The 16,167-nt window shown below is 40.2% G+C and overlaps 1 pseudogene; it reads left to right on the top strand.

Annotated features, from left to right (window-relative positions):
- Positions 1-1,418: 1,418 nt before the first annotated feature.
- Positions 1,419-2,458, top strand: LOC139438228 (4-galactosyl-N-acetylglucosaminide 3-alpha-L-fucosyltransferase 9-like; annotated as a pseudogene).
- Positions 2,459-16,167: the final 13,709 nt, after the last annotated feature.

Below are 16,167 nucleotides of genomic sequence, written 5' to 3'. Positions count from 1 at the left end.
TAAAAATAAAAATTACAAGAACCATTTCTGGTACTTTGCATCAGCAGCCCTTTGGCAAACAAAGACAAGATCAATCACAAGTAATGAGACTGAAGAAGTTGCTGAAAACCTCCCAACCAAGAAAAGCCCAGGCTCAGAAGGCTACAAAGGTAAATTCTACCAATCATTCTAAAAAGAACTAACACCACTCCTGCTCAAACTCTGCCAAAAAATAAAGAAAAGGGAACATTACCTACCTTCGTCTATGATAGCAACATCACCCTAACACCAAAGCCACTTAAAGATGCCATAAGAAAAGAAAATTACAAACCAATCTTTCTAATGAACTTAGATACGAAAAAGCCTCAACAAAATACTTGCAAATCTAATACAATAATGCAACAGATGAATTACAAACCATGATCAAGTGGGCTTCAACCAGGTATGCAAGTTTGTTTCAACTTAAGAAAATCAGTGTAATATAACACATTAAGAGAGCGAGGGAGAAAGATTACATGATCATCTCTAATGACACATAAAATGTATTTGACAAAAAATCTTAGAGAGACAGAAGTAGAAGGAATCTTTCTCAACATGCTATAGGGCATATATGAAAAATCCACAGCTAATATCATACTTAATGGTGAACAGCTTTCCCTCTAAGATCTGAAGAAGACAAGGTTGCCCTCTGTCATCATTCTAATTCAACATTTTGTTAAAATATTTTCCTATAGTCCCAAGGCAAATGAAAGAAAGACTGAAAGATTGAAAGAGAGAGGAAGAAAGAGCATCCAAATTGGAAAGCAAGAAATAAAACTTCCACTATTGCAGATGACCCGATCCTACACATCAAAAGTCCAGAAAAATCTATGGCAAGGCTACTGATAAAGAGCTGATAAACGAGTTCAATAAAGTGATGGGATATAAGATCAATACACAAAAAAATCACTAGTGTTTCTTTGCACTAATAACAAGTGATCTGGGGAGGTAATCAAAAGCAAAATTCCATCTTCATTCTTTTTTTAAAAGTAATTTTTAAAAGATTTATTTACTTTTATTTTTCCTTCATTTATCCTCCCCCCGTCCCCCTACCATGGCTCTCTCATCTCTGTTCTCATTGTTTGCTCAACTTCTCCGGGAGGCACTGGGAACCAAACCCAGGACCTTCCACATGGGAGGCAAGTACCCAGTGGCCTGCGTCACATCCGTTCCCATTGGCTGCAGCCTCTGCTGGTTTATGGCATCTGCTCATTTAGGCATTTGCTCATAGTGGCTGCGTGGTGTCTAGTGAGGTGGTGCAGTGTCTGCTCATCTTCTTTAGGAGGCACTGGGACCTCCTGAACGTGGGACCTCCGGTGTGGGAGGCAGGCACCCAACTGGTTGAGGCACATCTGCTTCCCCACCGATTTTTAATTGTCTGCTTTGTCCTGGCCTGTTTCATGGCATGTCTGCTTATTTACATCTTCAGTCCGATGCAGTCAGCCAGCCAGTGCTGAAAATGAAAAATTTCTTCTCCACCAAAACTGATTATTTGGATGAAACTATTTCAATCTGACTGTGGCCTCTGGACAGACCTTACAACATACCAAACAATGTTCAATATCCATGGACGTCATCTCACAACCAATCATTCCCTGTTAAACAAGTTTCATGCTGTCTTTATCCACCATTAAGACATCAGTTGGGATCTGACTAATTTACCTCAAGAGGCTAGGCCACCCTTCCAGACATGGATTTGAATGAATGTGGAATCACCAACTCCCCGAAAGAGGGGCACTTTTTCAACCTCATTCGACTTACCACCGTGACTCAGATATCCAAGAGCCTTATCGCTTCTCGATGGTGCGCATGAACCCTTTGCATCTGAAGTGCCGAGCAAAGAGAATTTTGTGTCCTGGGTTGTATGTAACTGGAACACTGAGCATGCCAAGATCAAGAACTACAATGAGATAAGAAAAAGCACGGACATCCATAAGTATGGGCAAGCATTTGGAAAATCTGCGAACAATGAAATTTCTATTCCTACCATACCTACATGCGAATGTTATCTTTCCTTTGAAAACTCAATCCATAAAGATTGCATCACTGGAAAGTTCCATAATGCTTTTCTAGCTGGCTCTGTACCTGTTATACTGGGGTCATCTAGGGAGAACTACAGAATTACATTCCACCTGGTTCATTTATTTATGCGAAAGATTTTACTTCTCTCAATGGGCAAGGAAAGTATCTGAAGTCAATGGAGAGAAACAGTAAGTTATACCTTAGTTAATTTAATTAGAGGAAGGATTTCACAGGGAATCTTCACCAATTTTGGGAAGCACATGCATGCTTGGCTTGTGTCCATGTAGAAAGACATAAAGAATATATGTTCATCAATTGTAACAAGTACGCCACACTAATGAAGGAAACGTTGCAAATGTGGGAGTGTTTGGGGGGGGAGGGAGTAGGGCATATGGGAATCCCTATATTTGTTGCGTAACATTGTGGATCGAACACTTCCTTAAAACAAACAAACGAACAAACAATCTGTTGGTAATTTAGAGAGAAGGTTTTGAGATTCAAGTTTCCCACCATTTTCCACAGTGGGTAAAATATCTTGATGAGAAATGATCCAAGTTTTGAGGATAAGAAGAGATAACATTCTGCTTTTGTGTCACATTTTATCTTTCATAACATGTATATCTTGGTGGAGACTTTTAAGAGTGCAGCATTACTAATGGTTCCGTTTGGTTTTAATTATTCTGTGTACACCATATTATGGGCACTGAAAAATAATTTATTCTTCACTATCATTTTTAAACATTGTTTTTTCATATTTTTGTCGTTTTCTGTAACGTAAGTTTGTGATTTGCTTTCTGTGTTCCTAAATTTTTTTAGAGATTTATTTTATTTATTTCTCTCACCTTCTCTCCCCCCCCCTTCACCCCCCCCGTTGTCTGTTCTCTGTGTTCATTCACTGTGTGTTCTTCTGCGTCCGCTTGCATGGATTATCAGGCGGCCCTGGGAAACTGCGTCTTCTTTTGGTCGCATCATCTTGCTGCTTCAGCTCTCCCGTTTGTGCGACACCACTCCTAGGTGGGCTGCATTTCTTTTCCACAGGGCGGCTATCCTTGCGGGACACACACCTTGTGTGTAGGGCACCCCTGCACGGCACGGGCACTCCTTGTGCACGATGGCACTGTGTGTGGGCCAGCTTACCATCCAGGTCAGGAGGTCCTGGGGATCGAACCCTGGACCCTCCATATGGTAGACAGACACTCTATTAGTTGAGCCATGTCTGCCTCCCTTTGTGTTCCTAAATTCATCAGATGTTTAATAAATTTGGAAGATGAAGGTGCACATATTAAAATACCAGGAAAGAATTTCACTAAATAATATGATCTCTAGTTCCAAGTTTGCATAATGTAACGAATGAAGAACATATTATAATTACGACCCCTTTGACTTCAATGCTGAACAAACAGTTCTGTTTGGTCTATTTTTCAGCTGTTTATCACATTTCTGAAAGCAGAATTAGTCATGTAGTACACGAAAAAGAGATTGAAGCATAACTGTTCTATTCAGAAGGTCATCAGACTTCCCATTTATTTTCAATATGCTGACTGGTGAATATAGTCATTTTAGTCTCTTCATCTTCAGATAAAATGTTTAAGTATTTTTGAAAATCCAATTTACCGAGATTTTTCATACCTGATAAATAATTCAATAATGCTTATGAACAACTAAGGCAGTTCTCTTTCTGATTCTGATAAATCTTGGTAAAGTAGAACAACTTATTCATATAACAAGGAAAAAAAGAGTATCTATAGATACAAATTGCAATTATGAATAGTACCACTTATGTGGTACTATGCTTTTTAACTACACTTTTATTAGGCCCCACTATTTAAAGCAATTTCATTTTACCATATGCAAAAACAAACAGATGTAACATTTGAGCTAAGAGAAGCTAAAAAGAAATTATCATTGAGGTGTCAAAAAAGGAAAAAAGAATGAAAAGGGATCCCTGTCTCACACCCTGTGCAAAAATTACCTCAAGTTGCACAAAGACTTTCTGGGACCACAAAGCTCCTAGAAGATAATGTAGGAAAGTATCTTTGAGATTTTTGTGGCAGGAAATGGTTTCACAAACTTTACAACCACAGCATGAACAAAGAGAGAAAATAGATAAATTGGAACTTCTAATTTTAAAAACTCTATGTTTCAAAAGAGTTTGTCAAGAAAGTGAAAAGGCAGTCTACTCAATGGAAGAAAATCTTTGGGATCTAATATCCAGCATATATAAAGAAATCCTACCACTCAATAATAAACAGGCAAAAACAAAAAACAAAAAAACCGTTGTGCGAAGATGTCAACAGACTAACAGGCAGCACTGAATGCTCTGACAAAAACAATGAAGAAAGAGCCAAAAGCTGCCTGAGGGACTTGATTTGGAGGGTCATCAGATGAGGACAGTACTACACAACTCCCAGGAGTGTGATGGACAGGGAGATCAAGAAGCAGAAACCACTTACCAACGAGTCACCAAGCTCAGGTGGTGGCCCATCCTCCACCCTCAAGATACTAAGCTGGGGTACACCACCTTGCTCACCACAGCCAACTGAGAGGGGAACAGACATCTTCCTCCCTGACAGCTGTTCAAGAAAGAAGGGAGGGGAGGTCGGGGTGCTTTTCTTCAGTGATTTGGGCCAGCAGAGCCAGCTTTCAACACAGCCACACAGGAAAACTGAGACCGAAACTCCTCTGGGAAAAGGTGCACTGACTCGGGCCATCTGCTGGCCAGCCTGGAAATTGCATAGACGGGAACTGTTTGGCTTGCTCTCTGTATGCAACCCTGGGAGAAAATCTACACCCACTAGTTATGTCTCTGGCCTGATTTTGAAAACTTCAGCTGGGCAATTTTAAAGACTGAGAAGAAGTTGAGCCAAATATCAAAGAAGAACTGTGAGAGAAAAAAATAGGCAAGAGAGAAGTTAGCCATCACAGTAAATTAACCAACGTATTCAATGTACCTGTCAAGTATATTTCTTAGAGACTTAAATTTGCGGACTGTTCATATGCCCCTGAGCGCTGAATCCCAGCAGAATAGTGACCAAGTCCTACTCTCCAGTTCTAAGGCTTTCCCTGGCACACAAACAAAACAATGATGATAGACAAGTGCCATTCCAAATAACACAGAGTATCGACAACTGAAAGCAATATAATTCTTTCCATCTTCCCCATAGTATTGACATTCTCTCTCAGCCTGAAAGTGGACATCATCCCAAATCTGTCAAGCTTGAAAAATAAACCTTCATGGGGGGGGAGGGGAAATATAATCATAGACCAAAATAGTTCATTATCTTGTGCCAATGGAAGATCTTGTAACATTGATACAGTCATTCCCAGCGGCTCAGAAGGGAGTGGGAGAGAGAAATGGAGAAAACGTAGGGCATATGTGGGCCAATGCGTTTCCACTGTATGGTTCTACAATGATAGACATACAACATTATGCATTTGTCAAGACTATGGAACCGTACAGCTCAAAGTGTAAACCATACTGTAAACTAGACTTTGGTTAGTCTGTAGTTGGCTCATCAACTGTATTGGTTCATCAACTGTAACAACTGAACCACACTGACTTAAGATGTCAATAATAGGGGAAACTATGTGTGTGGGTGTCCGGGGGGTTGTACGGAAATTCCCTATACTTTCAGGGTATACACTAATATAATTTACTGTACTACACTGCATTAAATTATAGCATAATGACTGTACTATAATATACTGTACTAAATTACAGAATAATTACATTATAATTTCATAATATAAATCTAAAACTTCTCTAAAAATAAAGTTTAAAAACAACTCCAAGCTTTATGTGTTTCAAAGTGCCCATTAGGAAAGTGAAAAGACAACTCTTGGAATAGAACACTTCTACAAATCATATATTTGATAAGGGCCAACTATCTAGAATATTCAAGAAACAGACATCACAATTAACAACCAGGCAAGGAGTCAAGTAGACATTTCTCCAAAGAAAATATACAAACACCCAAGAAGCACATGAAAAGATGTTCAAGGTCATCAGCCTCCAGAGAAATGCAGATTAAAACTTCAGTGCATACTCAGCGCTGTCATGACCAATTTGCTTAAAAAGACCCACTGGTCTGGGGCGATTGGCTGTGATAGTTGCACATGAGAGATTAAGAATTCTGCACCCAAAAACCCTCGATTTTCTTCAGCAAATCCCTAAAAAAGGCAGCATATAAAAATATACAGAACAAATTAAAATGAGAAGTTGGGTATACCTGGGTATTGTTAAAATACAACCAGGTGCTGAAAAATTAGAAGACAAGCTTCAGAGTGGCCAAAGAGAAGAGGTAATTCTTGACGCTGAGTGCAATCGAAGTATGCTGAGAGAAACGATACAGTGGAGATCATGGGAGCCTGTAGTGGAAGAGCCTCACATCAATTAATGGAAATAGTCAGTGTAACCATCATTAAATGACTTTGGTGTGTTGACAGGTAAATGATAGAATTAAATGTTCAGGTATATTATTAAAATGTTTCCATATTGGGGCCATCTGAAAACCAAGAAAACTGTTACAAAACATATTAAGGCACGTATTAAAATTAGTGCTACTCAATATTTATAGTTAACAGGGATTTATGAATCACTTTTTTATTTGTAAAGCTTTCACTCAAAATAAATTATTTCATATGTTATTTCTTTCAACAGACATGCTGGGAAGACTTGAAAGTTAATTGGAAAAATTCCTACACAACTTCAAATCAGAAAACATATTCTAAAGGGGAAGTACCTTTAACTGGTATTTTATCTTTAACATATCTTTTTAAAAAATTATCCTAGAAAAAAGAAACTTATTTACTATTATTGTATAACCAAACATATAAATCACTGCTTGAAGTGTTAAGAGTGAAGATCAAATGTGATGGAATAGTGAAGGAAGCAGGTGATAAAGTTTTCAGTTATGGTTAAACTCCTTGACTCTGTATGTCAAGTAAAATTTAAATATATGACTATACACTAATTAAGAACCCATGGTAGTTGTGATTTTCCTTTAGCCTATTTTTGAATTACTTACTCTATTTACTCAGTTTTCATATTGTTCATTTTATTATATCTTTACTATAGTACATTAGAAAATCTTCATCAAATTAGAATTCATTGTACGGTAAAATAAATTGTTTCAGTACTCGAAAGAATGATTTCTTACTGTGCAGGGGTAGTTGGAAAAGTTTTCCCTTTTTTACCATTTAAGAAGATTAACTTTCTGGTCCTTAGCCCTTTTTTTAAATCAACCCAACTGCATTACGATACTGGTAGAATTTTTATTAAAAGGAGACATGAAGAATTCCTAAAGATTTTCTCTGCTTCTTAGCATCGTCTGTTACTCAATCCTTTTTATTTTCTGATTTCCAGGATTCAAATTCCCTGCCATGTCATCTGAAGAAGGGACTCTCTTTATGGGAGGGCTTAATTTCAATGCCAATGAAGCAGGCATTTGAAGACCACTTCAGCAGCTGTGGCCTTATCTCTGACGTGCTCATCGTCAAGGGCCGGGAGACTCAGCAGTCCTGGAGTTTTGGCTTCATCACCTTCACCAACTCAGAGCGTGCCTGAGATGCCATGCAAACCATGAACGGAGAGTCCCTGGATGACCACCAGATCCGTGTGGACCATGTGGGCATGTCAGCCCGAGAACCAGAGGAGATACATTTGGGGTCATGGGCATGGTTGCAGCTAATATAGAGGTGTTAGGGACCAGGATATGGGAGCAGCCAGCATGACAGTCAGGGAATCCAGTGGTGAAAGATGGACTGTAGTTAACAGGACAAATATGAAAACATTCTCTTGTGAACAATAACAAATGTGTAATACTTATACAGGGAATTAATAATTAATAATTGGGTGGGTGGAAGGAAAATACACCAAATTTAAGATATGGAATATAGTTAGCTGATCTATTCTGATGATACTATTTCATAGTTTGGAACAAACGTTTCACAATACCGCAAGGTTTTGGTGGTGGAATGATGTATGGAAGCCCTGTATGATGATATGTTTGTTTATTTTATAAATTCACAACTTTAACTGTACACTTATTGTTTATGTACGTTCATTTATGAATGATATACTTCACTAAAATTTTATTTTAAAAAATTTTGGATATGCCAGCCCAACCCACACACCAAGTCTTCATTCTGTGTTAATTGTAGATTAAAAGAGTTATTTATTCCAACCTCTAGACTTTATCAAATATACGATTTGAAGAGATTTTCTCTCATTCAGTAGAGAAAATCTTTTCCCTCTTTCCCCCCAATTTTTGCAAAGATTGTGTCCTTGTCCTGTGTGGTCACTTAAGTCTCAATTCTATTGTCCTAGACCTGGCAGCCTTAACCAGCCAAAATTACATAAAGGTTGAACATCCTATCAAGGGGAATTGCTAGCAGACTCCCTCTTTCCATGTTTTTATTTGACCTTATTCAATCATCTCATAAGCCAGGTATTGTAAATATCAGTCTCACACTTCTTGAGGATGAAGACCATCTGTGACACCCAGGAGAAAAATTATGGTCTTAAACTAATCCATCCCCATGGGTGTGGGGCCCTTTGCACCAGATTCAGTTAAGGGGCCTTTGATTAGATTGATAAGATCAATTTGGGGTTTCTGATTGGACTATGTCAGTGAGTCATGAGCCAGTCTGGATCTGTGCCCTCCTGCTGGGTCAGATATAAACAGTGATACACAGAGACAGAGAAAAACACAGAGAAAGAAAGCCACCGTCCTTGACCCTGAAATGTGAGTGAGAACTTGAGGATCACTAGCAGCCAAGCTGAAGCAAGAAGCCCCTAGAGGCTGGGTCCACAGATCAGGTCGAGGCTGAAGAGATGACACAAATGCCTGATAGCTCAGAGGAAAGCAGAGCAGCCAAGACTGAGAGGAGGTCTGGAAAGAGACAAGCCCTATGCCTGGCTGCCCACAGCTGAGCTCTGGGAGATGGTAGATTCTGGAGGGGAAGGCAGGGACCAGGCTGAGATCAGCAGCCATCTTCCCCATGTGGCAGGACTCCAGGATCACCAGTAGCTGACTTTGGTGAGAAAGCATCTCTGTTGATGCCGTGGTTGGACATTTCATGGCCCCAGAAGTAAAGCTTTTATCCTAAATAAATTCCCATGATACAAGCCTAACCATTTCTGTTCTTTGAACCAGCAGCCCTCTGGCAAACTAAGACTCCATTTAATGCCCGTTACCACTTTTCTGGACTATTTTATTCCTGGGTACTCGCAAACAGGTACGATGAAACTGTTTGCAATTGTACGCTTGGGGAAAATGAGACAAATTAGATTTATGCCAGGATCTAATCTGTAAAATTAATACAAAAGCTGAGTGCAAAAAGACCATGACATGGACAATATGCACTATACTTACCTAGAATTAGGATTGAAATTAACTTATAAAAAATCCAGAAAATGGTATGCTTGCCAAAAGTCTTGCACTCACCTACCCTGTGAGTCATTTTTCTTGAAAGAACCTTACAAACTGGTCCTCCTATGCAACCTGTGCTTTGACTTGAACAAAGCTTTTGAAAATTGCAACATTTTCCGGAAGATCCAGATCCTACAAGAGACCTATCAGGAAATCTTAAGTGCACCAAAAGGTACATTTTCATGTATGGCAATCCTAAAAGTTTTCTACGTTTTGAAGGCACTGTAGAAGGCGTCTATGATTCCCAAGTCAGGATGACTCAATGTGTAAATGATGTTTGGTAAGAGGCCAAGGCACAATAGGATATCTAAAAAACCTGGTATCTCCATTTACCAACCCACTGGTCATAACCAAAATAATTATACCAGGAGCACATTATGGGACTAGGATTAGCCATGGGATCGTTAGCTCCCTGTCGAGGATTTGCTCATGATGAAGCCACTCTAAATAATGTACCCGTTACAGCAGAAGAGCTCAATACATATCGTCATGGACAGCTGGGTTGCTCTAGACTATCTACTGGGAGATCAAGGAGTATGGGTGGTAGCCAATACCTCCTTCTGTACATGGGTAAACGTCTCAAACCAGGTTGAGCTCTGTATACAGAAACTGTATAGTCAAGCTACAGGCTTCATAATCTTTCAGAAGGACAGTAAGGGGTAGAAAATTTGGAACAGAGTAGAACAGGCAATCCCCACTTTCACTTTGTTCCCCCCATTTCTGTGACCCCTGGCAGCAATCCTTCTTTTCATATTCAGACCCTGTCTTCTTTTTTTTTTTTAATTTATTGAAATATACCACTCATACATAAACATGCATAAACAATAAATGTATAATAGTTGTGAACTTACACCTTAAACCTTTTTAACTAATGGTTAAAGAGCATTGTCAAAATATTACTACTAAACAAAGTGTTTTTCCCCTAACCAATCCGATTATTATTATGTTTATATCATTTATATATGAACATACATAAACATTTAAGTATGTAGCAAAGTTGTGAACCTACAAAGCAAACATGCATAACATCATCCAGGGGTCCCATACATCAACCCTCCTGTCTTCTTAACGGCTTAGTATCCTTTGTGAGTAAAAGGACAGAAGCTATTAAACTGCACTTGATCATAGTCCAGGACTATGAAGAATTCAACCTTTAGCCTGGGAACTAGTGAGGGAGGTATTCTGCTCCTCTACATGGCCCCATAATGACATCGTTAGATGAAAGGAAGAAGTTACAGGAGCTAGACCTTCTGCCCTCAGGACCCCCACAAGAATGAGAAGCAGGAAACAGAGAGAGGAGCGGTTTTTTACCAGGAAAATAGGTCGTGACAGGACAAATAGGTCATGGAAAGCTCCACCTAGCCTTGTGTTTGAGCTATGCTTGCTTTCAGAAACTAAGTGCAGAGTGCCAGTAACCACAAGACCAACTTGAACTAATTTTACCCAAGAGGGTGCCAGGGTTTGGGGCACAAGAGTGTGGTCAAGAGTACTGCATGCAGAGGGCAGTCATCTGTGCATGCCCAAACCATGCCCCCATCTCATCTAATCCTCTATAAAAGAACTTCCTCTACCTCCCTTTTGATGGTTCCCCCAGCTCCGTACTTTGACCAAAGAATAAAGCATCTGCTCTGCTTTACCAAATGCGGTCTCATTAATTTGACATGATTGACACCAGGTAGCAGTCCCATTTCAAAGGCCTGGTCCAGAGAGTGTTAATAACAATACATTTCAGCACTTGGGGTAAATTAAGGAAAACTAAAATGTACCTGTATTCAAAACCAAACAAAAAACACTGTTGTGAGAGGAAAAAAGCTTACTCATTTTCAGTTCTGAATTGGCATCTGTCTTTAAATCCCTTCAGCAATCTCTCCAATGCCGTAACAAGTAACTCAAAATTACAAGAGTCTGAAAAATACTCTGTGTGTATAAAATTAGACATTACTATATATATTATGGCCTCCATTCTCCAACGCAAATTCCACTGCTTGCATGCTACTTTAGCCCTCCTCCTAAAAAATTGGCATATGATTCCTAGTATTCATTCAAAATAGTATGGCCTTATGTACCTGCCTCTCTAACTGCTACCCACCCCCCTCCTGTGTCAAAGCATCTACTAAGTGAAACACAAATGTGAACCAGAAAGGCAAGCTTATTCTTCATTACATATGTTTCTGTATTTTTTGTTTTCTATCATCTCTCTTGTGTTTGAAATAAATATACCCTCCTTATATTATGAACAAAAGAGGACAGGGAGGAGGACGGGGATATTTCCTGGGCTAAAATATCATGTTTTCATGAGTCTATTTGTGGCAGTCTGGGATTATTTTATGAATCCCCAAAACAGAAAGATTACATTTTTAAACTAATCTACTCATATGGGTATGAAGCCCTTTGATTGCTTTAAATTTGGTTGAGGATCCTTTGATTAGATTACTTGAAAAGATTGTTTTAGGGCTTTGATTGAAGTACATCAGTGAGGCATCTCTCAGATTGAGTCTCCGCTCTTTTGCTAGGGTCTGATAAAAACAGAGGCAGAGAGATAGAGACAGGAGAAAAGAAGCTGCCGTTTTTTATCCTGCCATGTGAGAGAGGTCTATAGGATCGCTGAAGTACGAAGTTCCCAAGAAGTTGGGCCCCTGTAGCTGCTCAAGGGGAGATGAGATCTGGTATATGCCTGATAGCTTACAGCTGAACTAAGAAAGAAAGTGGAGCATCTGAGACTGATAGAGAATGCCTAGAAAGAGACAAGTCCTATGCCATATTGCTCACAGCTGAGTTCCAGTAGATGGGCTTTGAGTGACAGAGAGCCCAGAGAGGAAGGCTGAGATCTCGGCAGAGATCAGTGGCCATTCTGCTCTGCCACATGCTTGGACAACTGGATCAACAATAGCTGACTCTGGTAAGAAAGTACCTTTTATGGTGCCTCAATCTGGACTTATAACGGCCTTGGAACTGCAAGCTTCTATCCCAAATAAATACCCCATATAAAAGTCACCCCATTTCTGGTACTTTGTATCAGCACCCCTTTGGCAAAATAAAACAACATCCTGCAAAAATCCACTATAGATAAGTTTGCTCAAGAAAAACTATATATAGGGGGTGACAACAACAATTTGGCATAGCAACATGCCACTGGCAGCTAGAAAACATATTTATTAAAACTTCTTCATTTAAGCAGCTCTGGATCTTATCGTTTCCTCAAACTGGTTGAGTTGGTTTTCTATTCATCTAATTTTGGAAGTGGATTTTTTGTACTTAGTTCCCTAAAGGATATTAACCAGAACTTCTCAATTCTGCTTACTGGAAAAAGATAATGTCTCAAAGCAAAATCAGACAAAATGGTGTCAGGAGCACTTACGACCCCAGTAAATCTAAAGCTTTCCTCAGATTAAAAAAAAAAGAAAAAAAGCAAGCCTGATATCCTTGAGCATTTGGATGAGAAATGAGTCATTAAAACCTTGCACATAGGAACCCCCACAATATCTAAACTGATCAATTAGCTGCTGAAACCAAGGACAAGTTTGATGTGCCTTACACAAGGTAGGACAGGGAATTTGCATGTACCTTCCTTATAAAATTCCTGGATGCATCAGTTGGTTTTCTGTTTGTTTGTTTGTTCGTTTATTCATTTTCATTCTCACCTGTACCTTTTTCTTCTTTTGCCTACTAAACTCATTCTCACTTTGAACTGGTTTGGGGACGATTCCTCCAGTTCCTTGCTTGTGCACTCAAAATAAACCACCTTTACCCTGAAGCATATTTCTCCTTTGTGGTGCTGGGTCAGGTGGGCCCTTCTTTTGGAAATAGCCAAGCTTATAGTAATAAATTTGGTGGGCTAGCCAGGAGATGCCCTGCTCTGGGATGCAGCACCCAGAGCAGCCCCGTCCATGTTTCATCAGCCACAGGGCTTCCCTGGGTCCCTTAGCTCAGTGCCTAGCAGCTGCCTGGGGATTTCCCTGGAGATCCAGGGCTAGGGGTTCCAGGTAAGGATTATGCCATGGGTGGGCATTGGGTGCTTTGTGTGAAGGTGATTCTCAAGGTTGGTCTTTCCCTGTACCAGGTAAGTGTGTGAAATTCTTATTTCTGTTCTATCTGAGCTTATTTAACTTTGCCAGTTGTCTCTTGCCAAGGCGACTGTTGATTTTTTTGGTTGATCTGAGCTTGTAAATACAGACTTAGTGGGTTTGAGTCCCATTATCTGTGATCTCAGATTTGAGGTTCACCTGTTGATTTTGTAACCACATTTGGTGGGGAACCTGTTGATTTTGAGAGAACCTCCTAATTTGGATGTTTGTCTTTGTGACCTCTGTTGTTGCCCAGCTGTGGGAAACTCCCAGACTGTGCCAGCTGTGTCTCCCTTGGGTTGTGATTTGGGCCTTGGCTGAAAATTGGAGGGACCTTCTAAAGAAAATGGAATTGATTTTCTGTTGTAATATTGCCTGATCACAGTATAAATGGGATGGCAGCAAAGAGTGGCCTAAGAATGGGATTATAAATTTTAATTCTATTTTGCAGTCATATTTGATTTACAAGAGAATCAAAAATTATGAGGCACCTTCTTCTGTTCAGATTTTCTTAGAATTGTATAATGACCATGAAGCTTTGGAAAAAGGTAAATTGTTGGTTTTAAAGGGTCAAAAGAAAGTGCCTCAAGAGCCTCAAGCAGCTCAAGGGGTGACCTCTTAGATGATATTCTGTTCCCTCCTCTGCCATCCCTTGTTTGCTTCATGGCAGCTCCTGATGGCCCTCTGGCACCTCCTCATGATCCAGGAGAGAGTGCAGCTGGAGAAAAGGCTTCTCCACCTCACACCCAGAGTGGTGTATTATTTGGTCAGGGAGCAGCTGCTTCTGGGATAGAGCAATCCCCAGTATGCCAAGTCCCTCCAAAGGGTGATCAAGGGCAGTTTCAAGGATTTGTTCTAGTACATGCCCCGTTCTCTACCTCTGATCTAATAAATTGAGAAAAAAGGCACCTTTGGCTGTAGAGAAGATCCTAAACAAATGAGAAGGTAATTTGTATCAACTTTTGCCACACACATACCTAACTGGGCAGATCCTCAGGCATTATTGAATATTTTACTGACTGTAGAGGAAAGGCAGAAGGTTTTGGATAAGGCTAGATAAGAAGCTGAGTACCTGAGGGAAGGGGCTCTTCAGAATCCTGTTTTTTCTTTCCCTGGAGATGCTGTTCCTGAAGTAGATCCCACCCAAACAAGCCTGTGCAGGGTGCCTGGTTGAATAATTATACGGTATGCAATTTGACTGTTTTAAAGCATGGGGTCCCAAAGCAAAAATCTCTGAAGAAAATGCAAGTGTACACCAGGAATATAATGAAAACCCCTATCTTTTTGGAAAGAATTTTTAAGCCATAGCACAGGGATGCTGATATAGATCCAGAGAAGCCTGAAAATTCTAGGATTATTAATGCGATTTTCACTAGCCAGAGTATTCCAGACATCCATTGTCAGTTGCAGAAAAAGAAGGTAGACTTCCAATGCCCACGGCAATGCTAAGAGATGCTGCCTTCAAAGTATACAGTAACCAGGAACAAGACTAGAAACAAAAGCTAGAGCAGCAGACTACATTGTTAGCTGCCACTCTACATGGAAACAAACTACAAGGGGAGTGGGGCAAGGGATTTAAAAAGGGAGATGGTAGACCTACTAAGAACCGTGCTTATTGTAAGGAAAAAAGACAGTGAAAGGAAGAATGCTGAAGGAAAGAAGGAAGAGAGGAAGGTAAGGAGGGATGGAGGGAAGGAGAAAGGAAGGGAAGGACAAAGGGAGGCACAGAGGGAGGGACAGAGGAAGGAAGGAGAAAAGCAAAACAGAAATGATGGCCCATGGGCTAGAGTCAGAGGATTCTGATCGGGAGGGCCCCTAGGATACTGGTAGCACTTATGTCTGCCACTCATTCCCTTCTCCCACCAAGGATCTCGAGGAAAAATAAAGGTGGAAAGTAAATTGATGGACTTTCTTACTGATACAGGGGCAATCTACTCAATGCTGAATCAGCAATTAGCCACAAAAACAAATGCACTGGCTGGATGTACTTCACTATCGCTGGGAGTGTGGAGAAGCACAGTCCATGTAACCTGCCAACTACATTTAGCAGCCATATTGTAATATTCTTGCATCAATGCCTAAGAGGTACTGTGTTGATAGTAAGGGGGTACGGAAAAGTAGGCTAAATGTATCGACCATAGTTGGTGGCAGTAGTCTGATGGTATTATTTCATAACCTGTAGCAAATGCTCCACAACTATGTGGTATGTTATTGAAGGGATAGTGTATGGAAATTCTACACATGTGCACGATTGTTTTGTAAGTTCACAACTTCTATAATAAAAATAGATTTTTAAAAAAACGAGCAGGTCATGATAATTGGAATAAATGGTCAAAGCATACCTAGAGTGTTTTGTAGCCCCTGAATTGAAAACTTGGAAAGAAATACCCACAGCATCAAGTTTGTATGTGCCTGCGTTTCCTAATGGGAAGACACTTGACCGAATTAAATGCTCAAGTTGTGTTTTCAGGAGAGACGCAGATATGGGGGCTCCCTGACAAAGCTTGCATTGCAAGCTGCCCTCCTTCTACTAGCCAAAGAAGTTGAAAAGGACGCTGTACCAGCCCACATTTTGGAACAAGTCACCACCGAGGTATGGTCGTCTGGCCAGGGAAGGTTGCAGCCACCAC

Source organism: Dasypus novemcinctus, chromosome Y (genome assembly GCF_030445035.2).
Source record: "Dasypus novemcinctus isolate mDasNov1 chromosome Y, mDasNov1.1.hap2, whole genome shotgun sequence".
Lineage (NCBI taxonomy): Eukaryota > Metazoa > Chordata > Mammalia > Cingulata > Dasypodidae > Dasypus > Dasypus novemcinctus.
The sequence above is the reverse complement of the archived record's forward strand: the minus strand, read 5'-3'. Positions and strand labels throughout refer to the sequence as shown.